The following is a 9,560-nucleotide window of genomic DNA, read 5'->3' as shown; positions in this document are numbered from 1 at the left end:
GTTCAAGCTAGACCAGGGGATTCTAACATAATACAGAAGTACTAATGGGGTTTCAGATTTCTATTTTATGATGAAGCTTTAGGAAACTCTAACTTGTTGAGTTTGGGTATGATATCAAAGAATAACCCACATTATCTGAAAATACCGTGAGCGTGCACCTTTCTTCTCCAACCGCGTATCTGCGTGGGGCTCGGTTTTCTTGGTGTACCTCACCCAACGCTGCATTTGTGCACAGACCACGCGAGCCCTGGGCTGTCGGCTACTGAGCCAGACATTATAGAGATGCGAGAAATGTAAAACAGTGCCACTCCTTTCACTCTTTTTCTTGAAAAATAATTCCAATAAAACGTATGCTACTTACGTAAACATGTAATGGATTTGTTTTTATTTTTGAATGAATTAATAAGCATTTTTATGTGACCTGTCTTAACTTCCCATACAGCGACCAGCCATGGACAGAAGCCACAAAGGGAAGTGTGTTGGCATCTGGGATCGAGGTGTGGGGGCTGCGCCTGTGAGGGCCGCCTTTCTCTCCCCGAGTCTCCACTTTGTCCACATCTGGATGAGGGAGCACCTGGGTGTGGGGAGCAGCACGTGGCCACCGCGCAGAAGACCAGGTGCTCCCCAGGGTGGCCGGGCACTCTCCGAGCGTGGGGGCCACCGCACCACACAGCCTCCTCGCAGAAGGGGAGTGCTGGCCGCTGGGATCTGGGCGGCAGTCAGATTTCACCACGTCCAGTAGGAAGCACCTTTCTCCTACGCCAACTTGCCTAACAGCGGACACAAGAGGCACAGTAACCAAAGGGGCCCCTCGCCACGTGTTCGCCAGGGGCCGGGGCTGCTGTGCCCACGCCACAGGATTCTCTGATGTGCTCCTAAGTTTGCACACACACACCCCCCGTTGCACTTATCTGGCCAACAATGAGCAATGCATTAATTTATTTGGCATAAATGTCATTAAAATAAAGGTTATATGATTTATTTCCCCAAAAGCACTTTGACCTTGACCTCATGGGTCTGGTACAAAGGTCGGGGTCACTCCACCCAGGTCAGAACGCTCTACTTGCTGTGGTGATGTCTGCCTTGCAGGACGACCGTGATGCAGATTTAACGCAGGAAGAGCAGCTGAAGCTCTAGCGGAGGACCAAGCCGGGTGGGGACATCAGGGTCACCTCCCTGGGCGTCCTGGCTCGGGGCGCTGCTGGCGGGTTCCTTCCTCACACAGAGAATCCTCTTCCCCACAGGTGTACAAGCACGGAGCTGTGTTCTCTGCAGTAAAGGAAGGGAAGACTCCTTTGGGCGGGCGTCAGCTTTCACCTCCCACGGGGACACCCTATGACAAACCACCCCCATTGGTGGCTGGGGCGTAAAGCCTCTGACTTACTGGAGTTGGGCTGGGCTGGGTCTGTGGGTCTTGGGTGCACCGGCTGGCTGTGGGCCCCTGTAGGTGGGTTTCTGAGGGTGACCCAGCACCTGGCCCTGTGCCCCGGCTTCCTGCCCCCAGGCTAGTCTGCCTACATCCATCTCTGGTCCTTTCCTGTGGACAGTGCTCCTCCTGTACCAGCAGGTGAGCCGCCGACTGACAGCAGGAGGCCATGAACACTGTTCCAGGGTGGGGCCCATCCTGAATTTCCAGAGGCAGAGGAGCAAGCTGAGGGCTGGATCACCCCGGTGCGGGGCCTCCGTGGGGATGGGTGTGCAGAGCCCAGGCCCGTCCACTGGAAGTAGCTGGCACCTGCAGGAGGTGGTGCTCAGGCAGGACAGACGGGGGACAGGGACAGATGGGGGACAAAGCCGCTTCTCCAGGGGGATAACCCCACCCTGGGCTCTGAGGAGCTGGCTGGTGAGCTGATGGGAGCCTGGCCCCCCGACCTTGAGCCAACGGCGCTTCCTGGGCACAGCGGACAGCCCAGGACGGGGGTCCACTGCCCATGGGGCCCAAAGCAAAGTCCCCTCTGTGTGCTGCAGATGGCCTGCCTCTTACCCGTCCCCAGTCCCGACCCCTCTCCAGTGTGGCCTGTGTTCAGGGGGCCAACGGGGAGGCCGGGTGGTCACGCAGAGCAGCAGGGACCGTGGCCTCTCCCTGCGCCTTCGCCCGCTTGGGAGTCGCGTGCCTTTGGTGACAGCCTCTTGTCCCTGACACCCTCCCAGCCCACCTGCTCTTCTTCCACCAGAGCTTTTACTTTGGAGGCAGTGAACTTTCCGGCCACGGTCCTGGGCCCCGGCCTCCACCTGGAGAAAAGCTCCTCACTCTCCGGGGGGCTGGCGGCTGGCAGGGGCTGCTGGTTTCAATCACTCTGGGCCTCTCCCCCAGGTGGCAGGCGGCGGGCAGTGGGTGGCAGGCAGCGGCGGGAGGCGCTTTATTACCCTCAGGGATATTGCTGACGCTCCTGCTAATTGAGTTTTATCTTCCCCGTGGGTAGGCCTCTTCCCTTTGCATACACATCTGCATACTCAGAGTGAGTTATGGCGCCTGTGCTAATCAGTGCGGCTTGTTTTGTGGCTGGAATGGCCATCGTGTGCCCTAGAGGCAGCCCTGGCTGCGAGGGGGTGGTTTCCAGAAGTTTGCTGGCGTCAGGACTTTGCCACTCGGTGTGGACACTCTGATAGGGAAAGTTTCCTGCAGGAAGAGACGCAGTTGAGGCATGAGCCGTGCTGGTCGGTGACCTCACGTGACACCCAAGAAAACCTACTTCCCATTCCAGCTGGAAGGTGCAGCTAAGTGCCTCCCCTGCTGCCGCCCTGGCTGTGGCCTCAGTGCCCGGTGCGTTCTCCATTCCCCCAAATGCGGGAGGAAAGGCAGGGGCTGGACCACTGTCAGAAACCCTGCTGTGTTGATGGTCCAGATTCACGGGAGGGGGGGCACCTCTGGACAGTCAAAAGGCCCCAGCCCCTGCCTGCTCAGCCTGCCTCTGGAGGGTGCCCTCTGTCCCCTGTGCAGCACTCAGTGGGGGAGGCAACCTGAGGGTGCAGGCAGGTTGGCCCAGGCGTGCAGCTCACTCGATGAGCCCGCAGCCCCTCCTGGTTTCTGGGTTCCACTTCTGCTCCCAAAGGAGCCCTCCCTGCAGGCCTTCCCCCAAACAGCGGGGAAGGGGATGTGGGGGCAGCTCGAAGGGAGCCTGAGCACTCTGCTCTGACCCAAGCCCACCACTCCTGCCCCTGCCCCACCACACGGCCACACAGCCACACTGGTCGCCATGGTTCCCGCTGCACATGCAGAGCATGGCTTTCCTTTCCCCCTGCGGATGGTAAGTGGTTGTCTCCATCCATGTCGTGAGTGTTAGGAGTTGTCACTACGAGGGCCATCTGGCTGTGGGTCCCTGTCCTGACGGCACGGGGTCTCAGACACCGACCTGTCCTCCAGCCATCAGAGGGTGGGAACGAAGGGCATCCTGACTGCGGGGCGACGGGCCTCCGAGCCGGACGGATACCCACTCACAGCGGGAGCCTCGCAATCACACGCTCACAAAAGGTCACATTTGCAATAAGTAAAAGGGAAATGTAGGTAATTGGTTCTGGAGCCCGTTAATACCTCTGCCGGCATGAGAGGCGATCTGATGGACTTGAAACGTTTTTGTTCAGGTAATTAAAAATGAGATTTCATTATGTCATTAAAAATGAGGGCCAGCGAGCTGTTTCCTCGGCTACTGGAACGTTATCGAAAGAGGGAGGTCGATCCAGCAGGTACCGCGCACATGCAGGGTCCCCCGGGCCCTGGGTTGGGGTGCGGGAAGGCCTGCAGGGTGTGGGGATTCGGGGCCACCGTGAGGTCTGGGGGCAGCGGCGGAGACTGCAGGGTAATGGGCAGGAGATGGGGAGGGCCCCGGGCACTGCGCGCGGGGGCCGGGGTGCGGGAGACGCTGCTGCTGCCCGATGGGCCTGGGATGATGTCACAGGCGCCTCATCCTTTCGGCAGGTCCTCAGAGAGGCCAGACAAAAACCGCGACCTGCGAATTCTCACCGTTTGTGCGCTCCAAGGTGAAATGTCACGTCTGAAACAAAATACGGACGTGTTTATGTGTCATCTCTTTCTCAGTCCCAACTGTGAACTCTGCTGGCACTTTCTTCAAACCCTGACACGGCTTCTCAGACACGCAGAATGTCACCGCGTGGGAATCACTGTTCAGAGTTCGGATGGCTTTCCTGTTTCTGTGATCGCGGTGAAATCCGCCCGACGCGGGGTGGCTACCGCGGGAGGCCGTGCGTGGGTGGTGCGGGCCATGCGTCCTGGGCTGGTGCTCCGATCGCCTGCGCCCCCTGCGAGCTGTGGTGGGTGGGACCTGCAAACTCAGCCCTCAGCAATCCTGTGAAGAAGGATCATGAGATAACATGTCTTTATTTTTTTAAGGCACATTCTCTGGGTAAACATGATGCTTCATGAGACCCTTCTTTTAGTCTGTAAATAGAACAAACAGTTTCCACCCAGATTTTAGGGTTAAAAAAATATATATACTGAAGTAGATGTTTTGTGGCTGGAAGATAAACCTTTATCAACTAAATCCCAATTTTATGTAAAAAATAAAACTATGTGATGGAGAAATTGTGGTTTATTTCCTGGTTTATTTAGTGCCTTTCATCATTTGGATTCCCAGCATTCAATCTTATTTTTAGCTAAAAGAAATTCACGATTTAAAGTCTTCTGCTTTTCTTTGCAGATTTTCTTCACTCCGTGAGTGAACTTGGCTGAGGAAGATGATTTTCCCTAAACGTTTTCTTATGGTTAGAAACCCGGCACCCAGGGCTGTGGTTTCCCAGTGACCCCCGGCCTGCAGGGGCAAGTGCAACTGCCCTGGGCCTGGACTCCGGCCTTGGCACCACGGTCCTAACTGGTCCTGGGTAAGGGTGGTCCGTGCACCCCTGAGCCCCGTGTGGGCATGCCTCTCCTACCCACACGGGCCGATTCCTCTGAGGATCCGCTGCTTCTCCCCTGCCCACCCTGGCGCTAGTGTCTTAGTCTTTCCTGCTTCCCTTGGGGCAGCAGGTGGCAGCTGATGTCCAGGGCAGTGGCTGCCGTGGCAGTGCCTGTCCCCTTTGCCCCCGTGGGACCCCCTGCGCTCCCAGGGAGGGGTGCCCTGTCCCTCTTCACTCCCCTGCTGTCCTCCACCAGGGCTCCTGTGCACACATCCTGCTGCCACGGGCATGACACAGGAGCCACAGCAGACGCCTGGCGGTCGTCCCGTGGGACTCAGCTCAGGCCTCAGAACCCGAAGTAACAGTTCTCACCTGGATCAGCTGAGCCAGCCTCCATCACCCTGGGTAACCGTCGTGAGCAGGAAGGGGGAAATGGGACTCTTCATCTATACTCACAAGTCACACCAAATCCAAGGTAATTCAAGGGTTAGCGGGCGCCCCTTGCCCAGGCTGTAGTCATACTGGGGGAGTGGGCATGCTCCTTCTGGAGCCAGGACAGCCACCTGCAAGCAGCCCCCCTGAGGCGACACCTCTGGTAGCAAGGCCCCCTCCCAACAAAGCCTGGTGACTGCTGCTCCCTGCTCTGCGGGCCTCACAATGCAACGGTCACCCTGTGTGTACTGCACGGGCCGTGATCCCCGTGACACCCGCTTGCCACCCCACACTTGGGTGTGGCCAGCAGGCATGGCCCATCCACACACCCTCCTGGGTGCTCAGACCCCTGGAGGAAAGGGCTGTCCTTTCAAATCCTCCCCCAGGACCTAGGCAGCAGGCGGCCGCCCCTACCTGCCTCTGTTTGCACCTGGCCTGCCTTCCATGGGGCCCTCAGGTTGCCCAGGGCCAGGAGGCTGAGGGGAGGGCAGGTGGTGCCAGGCCTGGACATCCACCCCCTGCCCAGTGTCCTCCTCCAGCCCCTGGAAGCTGGGCTCTGGCTGGGGCTCTGGCTGGGACCGACTGGGTGCCAATGCCTGCTTCTGACCCCCCGGCGTGTGCTGACCCGGCCGGAGGTTTGCTGGCACCGCACGTGAATGGTGAGCATGCCTTCCAGTGCCCACGTTTCTGCAGGGCGATCTGACGTGCTCAGGGCTTGGACACAGTCTTAAGAGTCTCTGCAACAAATGCATTTCAGCCATTTTAATAAGGAAAATGCTGCTTTTAGCCTCATCTTGAATTCTGCAGTGCAAAAAAGGAAAGATATGTCCGTGAATGGCCATATCTACTTGGCAGATTCTGCCCACGTGGTGGCTTTAGAAACTTGATTTAAGATCGGCCACCACTGGAAGTCTCAGTTTAAAGGAGAACCAAACTAGTAGAGCATAATATAAAAAATAACTCTGTTTCCTTAAAAATATTTTATTGATCATTTCAAAATGCGAAATAGTCTTTGTACTAATAAGACAGAAATTTTAATGTATGAGGATCAAGTGAATTTACTACTCACATGAGAATAATACGGGGTATGAATCACAGCACGCCCCCTTCCCCCAACACAGTGCCGTCTGCAGAGGCCTGACGGGACTCAGGGCTGATGCTTCCCCGCAACACAGCCAAGCTTCCATATCAGCTCAATTGTCACAAAATTTAAAGAAAATCCGTATCTTTTCTTTTCTTTTTTTAAAACCAGGGATATTATTTTTATATTACTATGAATAAAAAAAAAATGTGTTAAAGACAGTCTTCGGGATTCACGTCCCTGTCACTTTTACCAGGAACACCAGGAACGCTTTGAGGACAGGCCACATGAAATAAGGGAGGCTTCTCGTGCCTGGAGACAGAGCTTCTGCAGGGAGGGGAGGCCTGACGCGGGGGCCAGGGGCCTGGCAGTTCCGCAGGAGCACGAGGCTCCTGTTGTAGGGGGACTGTCGGCGTCCTGCTCGACGTGGGTCAAACCAAATTTGTTTGGATGTGACCTGGGTTGCCTTTTACCTGCGTGTGCCTGCTGGCGCTGTTCCCAGCAGAGCAGGTGAAATGGAAGACACAGGCCCTGGACCGGCAAGCAAACCCCCGACACCGGTGGAAGCGTGGATAGGCCATCCCGGCGTCGCCGGAGGGTTTCAGGTCTCCCTGTGGGCTCTCCTCTCACGTGGGCCCTTCCTCTCCCGTTCGGAAGGAGGGTTTGGGGCAGTGACTTAAATTATCTCTCCGACAGGAAAGATCTGATCATCTGCAGCCAGTGAAGCGTGGAGACCCCCGCTCGAAGAGGCCCAGTCCGTGAGGGGCGCCCACGTCGGGGCAGCTGCTGGCTTCCGAGGGCACCCGCCAGCGAGCAGGGAGGCCGGCCGTCGGTCCCGTGTGTGCCACTGGCACAGTAGCAAGCCTTTTTTCAGGTGGTGACTTATTTGTAAAGGCTCGGGTGTTCTCCAGTGTCTAATTAGTACAGACGCTCATTCTTCCTGTTTTCGAATGAAATAGATTTTGAGGAAGATTTTAGCTCACCTGGGTCTGGGTCTGCGAACCCTGTGGCCCATGAAGTCATTTGTTATTTTATTGTGACCGTGCACACGATGCAAGGGTGAGAGAAAGGTCAGCAATAACTCTGCTGTTGCATTTTAGCCTGGAAAAAATGTAATATTGATCGATAAGAAAATGGGAGAGCACAACTATGAGCGCCTTACGTGATCTTCTCCGACCTTTACCCGCCATGTTGATTCTGTTCTTAAATGTTATGTCTCCCGTTCAAAAGGTTTGTCCTGTTTAGTCTCCTATTTAATTAATACATGATCTTCTTCACTCTCTCTAATGTTGCAACAAGACATTTCCTTGATTTCCTTGTTGAACCATTGTCCTTACTCCATATTCTCTCTGCCACTCTGACCAGTTCACGCGGCAATCGGTTTGTTTGGAGCCGCCACAGAAGCCCATCAACGGGCATTTAATACCTCTGTCTTCCCGCAGGTCTTTGGAACAAAGCGCTGTTTCAGATGACAAAGCCCTGCGTGGGTGAGCACTCTGCTAGGAGGCTGCCCCGGTGTGTGCATGTGTGTGTGCGCATGTGCATATATGTCTGCCTGGGTCTTGCATACATGTGTGGACGTGTGTCTGTGTGCACGTGTCCATGTGCATGTGTCTCCATGTCTGTGTGCACGTGTCCATGTGCATGTGTCTCCATGTGCATGTGTCTATATGTGTCTCTCTGTACATGTGTGCACGCATGTCTGTGTGCATGTGCATATGTCTGCATGTGTGTGTATGTGCACATATCTGTGTGTGCATATATCTGGGTGCATGTGTGCATATGTTTGTGTGTGTCTGTGTGTACATGTGTGCATGTGTTTGTGTGCACGTGTTCATGTACATGTGCATGTATCTGTATGTGTGCACATGTCTGAGTGCATGTGTTTGCATGTGCACGTGTATGCGCATGTGTGTGCATGCTGTGTCTGTGCATGTTTGCATGCGTGTATACATGTGTGCATGTGTGTGTGTGCACATGTGTCTGCATATGCGTGTGTGTGCGCCAGGATGTGACCCCCCTCCAGGGCACATGAGCCGGGAGTGTCTTCCTTGGTGGGGGGGCCAGAGTGCAGGGCGGGTCCAGGAAGACAGAGGTGTGCCGGCGGGGGCTGTGCAGAGAGGCGCCGGGGGCAGGAAGGTGGGCTCAGCCCAGGGCTCAAGGGCTTGTCCACATGGCCAACAAGTTGGTCGCACCTGACCTGGGTTGGATACTGTCCCTCCAAATTCCTGCCCACCTGGAACCAGCAGATGTGACCTTGTTTGGGAGCAATGTCTTTGCAGATACGATGGTGTTGAGAGGTCACGTGACTTGAATCCATATGACCGGTGTCCTCAGGAGAAGGAAGTACAGACTTGGAGGTGGAGCTGGAATGAGGTGTCCACAGCCACCACGGCAGGCAGAGGCCTGGGTTGAGTCACCAGGAGCCTGCAGCAGGAACTTCCCCAACTGCGTCTCCATCGTGGACATTGGCCTCTGCCCCATGAGACCACATGCTGCAGTCTGTGCAAAGTGAGGTCAGGCCCAAGGGGCAGAGGGCTTCCCTGGGTTGCCTCCCACGCACAGTGCCATGAGCTCCCTGGGGTCACAGGTCACACACAGGAGCTGGAGTTGGGCTGTCCCCAGGGTTACCAGGCGGGACGTGTGCCCCAGGCCTGGCAGGGTGGCTGCAGGAGACCAGTCCACATTGGCATTTCCCATGGGCAGGCGAGGCAGGGGACAGAGTTGGGGGTCCAGCACAGGGGTCACAGAGGAGCCACGGGGTCCCCGAGAGTGCTCCCTGCTCCCCATGTGGGACAGTCCTGCCCCGTGGAGGCTGGGCACCTGTACCGGGTCTCTGGCCGTTCCCGGGGAGGCTGCCGCTTGTACTGGTGCTTCTGTGAGATTCAAGACCTGTGCCCGGTGCGGGTTAACCACGCGGGGGCTGTGCTGGGGTGGGAGGGGGGCTGGCGAGGCCGAGGACCCCGGGGCCCTGCCACTCCCCACTGTCTCTGCGCTCCTTCAGGGGCTCCTCCGTGTCCTGTCCCTTCTCAGGGGACAGCGGGGGAGGAAGGATGAAGATAAGGGCTCTCGGGGCGAGGTTATCTAGCTGACCTCTGGAGAGGCTGAAAGGGGAGTGTTGTCACCCAGAGGGCACACAGGGGTCGCTGGGCGGGGAACAGGCACCGGCTGCCAGCCCGGTCAGAGGCAGGCCCGT

At 56.6% G+C, this 9,560-nt stretch overlaps 1 long non-coding RNA gene across 2 annotated transcripts; it reads right to left on the bottom strand.

Annotated features, from left to right (window-relative positions):
• Positions 1–431: 431 nt before the first annotated feature.
• Positions 432–5,456, bottom strand: LOC144302196 (uncharacterized). 2 transcript variants are annotated; one of them, XR_013369042.1, is made up of 4 exons: positions 5,224–5,456; positions 3,962–4,304; positions 1,385–2,620; positions 432–1,269 (listed from the first exon to the last, which is right to left on the bottom strand). It is a non-coding gene; the product is annotated as an uncharacterized LOC144302196 (long non-coding RNA). The 2 variants fall into 2 exon arrangements; XR_013369043.1 differs by lacking the exon at positions 1,385–2,620.
• Between the last annotated feature and the right edge of the window lie 4,104 nt (positions 5,457–9,560).

This window comes from Canis aureus, chromosome 31, assembly GCF_053574225.1.
Source record: "Canis aureus isolate CA01 chromosome 31, VMU_Caureus_v.1.0, whole genome shotgun sequence".
NCBI classification, from domain to species: Eukaryota; Metazoa; Chordata; class Mammalia; order Carnivora; family Canidae; genus Canis; species Canis aureus.
This window is presented reverse-complemented; position numbering and strand designations above follow the sequence as displayed.